Source organism: Cygnus olor, chromosome 9 (assembly GCF_009769625.2).
Source record: "Cygnus olor isolate bCygOlo1 chromosome 9, bCygOlo1.pri.v2, whole genome shotgun sequence".
In the NCBI taxonomy this organism is placed as follows: Eukaryota; Metazoa; Chordata; class Aves; order Anseriformes; family Anatidae; genus Cygnus; species Cygnus olor.
Genome location: NC_049177.1, coordinates 23,921,437 through 23,927,140, shown reverse-complemented (window position 1 = coordinate 23,927,140; position 5,704 = coordinate 23,921,437). Strand labels below are relative to the sequence as shown.

Genomic DNA, 5,704 nt, shown 5'->3' with positions numbered 1-5,704 from the left:
GTCTCTAACTCAGAAAAAAAATAATAAATCCTTTATTCAGAAAAATAATCCTGAATATGTTTCTGGTATTTTTCAGAAGGAAAAAAACAAAACAAAACAAAAAACCAAACAAACAAAAACACAGAAATACTACTCTTGATCTTCACATTTGGGAGTGAAACTGTATTGATATCAGTATGCTTTGTAAAGTTGTATATATTAGGTTGTAATGTAACCCTGTTAACCATTGTTCCTGGGGAAGAACAGATGTTTATATAGGTTGTTCAACAAGTAAAACTAAAGTAGTAAATTAAAGCAAAGGTAGTAATTTACATTCTATTAAAGAAGATAAGACCCCAGATTTGCTGTCAGCCCTCTCTGACATACAATATAAATATCTGCTGCGTGTTAAGTACTTCAACCCGTCAACACAGAAACAGACTGTATGAAATAAAAACAAACTATTCAAAATCTTATCTGAGATAAAAGTTGAGATTGCCTCTATAATTAGGTCCCCAGAAATTTTAAACTCATGTTTTTAAATATCTTTCATAAATAAATCAATAAATAAATACCAGCATAAAATAAATAGTGCTGGCTTAGGAGATATCATGTAATGTATTTACATGATCCCAATGTATTTACTGACGTGGAATCTGATCCTGAAAGTTATCTAGTCATGTAATGACTTTGATTTTAATAAGAGATTTGCACATGGAAATACATTATTAAAATCTTCAAGTCCTTCCTAAATATTCTCCTGGTAAGGGTTTTCTACTCCAACAGTCCTTGTTGGGCTTTTCAACAAAGAGAAAGAGATTAATAGTTATTTTTTGGGCTTTGGAGAAAGCCTTTGTTAGAAGTCTTTCAGAAGACAATATTATGGAAGCTACTGAGTTGTAAGGTAGTTTTATTGCAGATGAAGAGGCGTCATGAAAAATGAGGAAAAAATGATCCTCACAGCAAGACACAATGAAGAGGTTCCATTATTAATAGTGAGATAACAGCATTTGTAACATACAAATATCCTAATATTTGACAAAGGTAGACAATGTTAGAGGAACTTAAAAATACAAGGCAAAAAGTCAGTGCAGAGGCTGATACACTCACTCATTGCTGACACCCACACATATATTTGGACATCAGTACAGGATCCTTATTCAATGTGCACCAGTTTTCAAACCAGTCATCAAAGTTTCGTGTGCACAAGCATAAACACTGCAGTACAGACCAGGAAATAGATGCTATTCTGCTGATGAAAGCTAGGTGTTCATCCAGAATATTACACTGATTGCTATTCAGTCTGTCAGAAAGAAAAAAAAAAAAACATAGAAAAAATAATATTGAGGCATTTAAGGAATACTGAGGCAGGCAATGTGAAACACTGGATTTCTCAGAAGACTGCTGCAAGAGCTAAGTGAAAAGATTGAGGTAAGCTGTTCAAGACAAGATATAAATTAAAGAGGATATGCTTAATTTATATTTTCCAGTAATAAATGAGCTACTGAGAGTAAACTATCTGCTGATATTTGCTCTTTTAATAATACGAGAGCAATATGTTGTCAAGCACACAATTTAACGTAGGAGAAATACCAACGCATTCCAAAAAAAAAACCCACCAATATTGAAACCCTTTGCTGTAAGTCTATGTACATCAAGACCCAAAGTTGAACTGGGATGGAAAGCAATACCTGACTGCCTGGATGCCTGGATCTGGATCTGTCCTCGGTTCTTTTGAAGAAATATGCATCAGTGGTCTTCCAGGCACATCGCACCCTGCAGAACTGCGTTGATGGCTAATTTCCTCTGAGGAAAAAATAAAAATAAAAATAAAAGTTTGACTGCACTTGCCTGTGACAGGGGAACTTCTAATTTTCTCTAATGGATTTGTCATTGCCCACCAGCAGGGATAGAGTGAGGTGGCCATGACTGTGCTGTAGCAAGGAAATTCTTTTATCCTGTGATATATTTCTTGAATAGGAATAGTAGGTTTGGTTTATATGTAGACTGACACACCATATTCATTTAACTGGTAGCTAATACAGACTGTAACAGAAATGCTGATATTGTGAGTAAAGACTTGCTCAAATTCAAATATCTCTTATTTCTTCCTTTCATTCACATTTAGATGGAACTGTAAAAAGTAAGCTAGCCAAATATAAATTGCAAATCTGCAAAATCTGAGTTTGGTGTTTCAAACTTGGGTTACAGGCAACCCTTGACTGTAAGGAACTGCTTGCCATTAACATGTTACCAGAACAGTGCTGTTAAAACCTTGCCACTAGCTTAGAGAGAAAATGGAAGCGATTTCCATGCTCCTGAGTATGAATAAATCTCCCTACTAACTCCTTTCTGCTCAAGTGACTTCTCACTGGGACTCATAAACATACTTCACGAGATCAAGGCTGTGTTTTCTTTGAAGAGAACAGGCTGCTCACTACAAGATGTTCACCCTTAATCCCAGCCCCAGGTCACACTAGGACCACAGTGAGTCACACAGGCCAAAATTTTCATCGCTGGATGCTGAAGGTTAGCTACTGAGATCCAAAGGATCCAAAAAAAAACCCAAACTGTTTTAGCATAAAATCCCATCAGTAAAATTCAGGACCTTGATGCACATGGTGCTGGAGTGCCACAGATTTCCAAGGATGAAACAGATTTTGCAGTGGGTTTGCAGACACTCATCTTTGACAGAAAAAGCCATTCCCTTGTTAAACTGCTGCCTAAAATCTTAGTAAAGAACCAGTTTTTCCATGACAGGAGCACAAGAAAAAGAAAAAAAAAAAGTAAAAATAGATACTTTTGACAGTAAAAGGTAGGGGAATGACAAAATTGAACTTGAGGTCTAAAAGTCCTTGCAGGAGGGGAGAAGCTTATTAGTGATCTTAAATTACAGTAAATAATGACAGAGCTTCAAGAAAAACAGATTTTGCTGAATATGCTTTTCAGTGTAAGCCACTGAGTAAGCCACAAGTCGAGAGTACAATATTAAATATACATAAATGGTGAGAGCTGGGAATAAAAACAAGTGAAAGACAAGTTAGTGTGTTACATAAAACATGAACAAATGGTTAGCAGTGTTTTACAGTTAAAAGGAGAAATTTTGCTTAGCCTGTGTGGGACATGTATGTCTGTCCTTCATTTTTGAAATGTATGGCATGGATGGTTATCACATTCATACGTCTGTTAAACACACACACACACACACTCCATACTGCTGAGTATCATAAAAAGAACTTAGGCTGGGACAAGACATAAACCATGACATTTTCACTCTTTCAAAATCCTGGGGTTTTACTGGACAATGCTTTTAACCAAAGGTTTTATTAGTGCTAACTTGGAGGATTCTGCATATCTTAAAGTATTCACATAATATACATACATCTGAATTTGAAGCTAAGAGCACTTTATGCTCATATTTGAATGGGAACATCTCATAACTTAACTAAAAACAGCTTTATGAACTTTATGTTCTGTATCATTGTGAAGTGTGAGTTTGACCGCAGGCAATGACAAGCCCGTATGAATATAAATAAATGTGTGGTGTTTACTACAGTTGTAATACTCATATGAAATAACGATAATGTTTTTCCTGTTTAATTTTAAACTATTATATATATTTTTTTTAATTACGGATTTTTAATATTGCTTCCTTGCTCTTAGTAAGGTAGACATTTAGACTCTTGCTTGGACTCCTAGTCTTCAATCTGGGTTGAAAAACTCTCAGGTAAAAATATTGACTTGTATATTTGCTACCATAGGTAAACTATACAGGTGTTTTCTAATCTAATGCCTTGATTTTGACAGCTTCATAAATAAATAAAAGATGTTTTTTGCTGCTTCAACAATGGTTGAAAGAGCAAAAGAGATAGAAAGTTAAAGGATGTACAAAGATTGAATTAAAATATTTCCCAGTATTTTGATGACATTTGACCATTACAAAGAATAACTCAATTTGCAGCCATTGTAGACAAGTAGATTTAACTGAAGCTGAAACTGTTCCACTGGGAAATGTGCTAAAAGAAAGGAGGAGCCAGAGTTCTTTATTTGTGCAAATAAGGGAGGTGAGGACCTTACATTCCTGAGAACCATCCCCTAGGACTTGTTCCTTCAGGATATTCACAGAGCCCATATAGGCTTACTAAGATGCCTAGACAATTTTAAAACAACCAGATTTTAAAGCTAACTGCTGTGGAAACACCTGCTTGTTATCAGCATTTTCTCTTGGGCCAATATAAGCATCCCGGTACTTAGAATCTCCTTTGAAGGGTCAGACCTAGGCTGCAGAAAGCTGCTCTGTGTTTCACCTTTACTGCCGCTTCACAAGTGCGGTGGGGCAGTTTTCCTTTCCAGACCTGGCTCTCTTATATCACGTTCCTAGGGTTATAGCATATTCCCAGAGTGCCACTTGATGTGTGTCATGGAAAAGGTTTGTAAATCCTTCGAATGGTTTATAACTTGGTTGGAAATTTTCCCTTCTTTTCTTTCATGTCTTCTCATTTCCATTTTATTCACCAAGAATCCTTAAACAAATGCAGATATTCTGTATTGTTCTCAGAGTCATTTACTGCTCTTATTAAAATTTTGTCACATGAATGAAGAGTTTAATTCATCCCTAATCATATATCAAATGGCAAGCTATTCTATCTCTGCAACCTTTAGAGTGCTCTGTAATTGGATTAACTGGCAATTGTTGTTCCCTCCTTGTGCAGCCTCAGCAACCTGCGAGGAAGGGGAATAGCTGGTCAATGGAAACACAGCATTTGGAAAGGTTAGTGTGGTTAGTCAGACCTGGGTTTTGTTCTACCTGCTTGCTAAATCAAGCATGGAGATTTTTTTTTTCTTTTTTTCCTGTTTTATCCTCATGAATCAAACTTGAAAAAGACCAAACCCAGGACCAGCACAAATCAATTGGTGTGGTCATGGCTGTAACAAGAAGGAGAAATAGTGACTGATGCTTTTTTCTCTGCTTTGTATTTCAGGTGTGTGTTTGCTGCTAATCAAAACTCATCTCCTGGGCTCCAGCTGGTGGCATTACAAATGGGAGGAGGGCTCCTGCAGCATGGTAGCTAAGGTAATGTCTGTTTGAATTTGGAAATGTTCAACCTACCTCAGATACCAGATGAAGTATTTTATAGCATATGATCCATGGGAACGCTTGAAAGTGACTTTCCGCATGCCAGAACACTCTTTTAGTGCATTGAAAGAGACTTAGGCAGTGATTAAAGTGAACGGGAAAGCCCTGGGCACCCCTGCTGACCTGCCTCGGAGCCACGCAGAGGATGGCTGCTGAAGCAAACAGGTACCAGAGTCCCGCCTTTTGTCAAACGAGAAGGCATGCCACCCATCCTCGGATGCTGTTAGTGGATGCTGGTGATTGAAGCTTTGCTGTGTCTCTCTGTCGCCATCAGCTGGAGGAAGGCAAGGTGGCTGCTTCTCAAGTGGGCAGGGATTGGGAGACCCCTTCTTAGCCCCCGGTGCGTGGGGGGACGGGTGGGTGAGGTGTGGGACGGCTCTCCTCCCACCTGACTCTGCAACCTGGCTTTGTGCTGCTCTGGGCATGTCCCAGTGCTCTTTGGCAATTGTGTTTGGTGTTTTCTATGTGCTTGCAAGTATATTTGTCTGCTTACAAGGTAGTGACTAAAGGCTCCTTTAAATAACAGTGCATGGAAACAATTGACATCATACACATTCATATTTTACAGCTACGATACATAGGCTGACT

The 5,704-nt window shown here is 37.8% G+C and overlaps 1 long non-coding RNA gene across 1 annotated transcript; it reads left to right on the top strand.

Moving 5' to 3' along the window:
* The first annotated feature begins 4,276 nt into the window (after positions 1–4,276).
* LOC121074894 lies at positions 4,277–5,475 on the top strand. The gene is made up of 3 exons (XR_005822602.1): positions 4,277–4,408; positions 4,692–4,750; positions 4,962–5,475. It is a non-coding gene; the product is annotated as an uncharacterized LOC121074894 (long non-coding RNA).
* Positions 5,476–5,704: the final 229 nt, after the last annotated feature.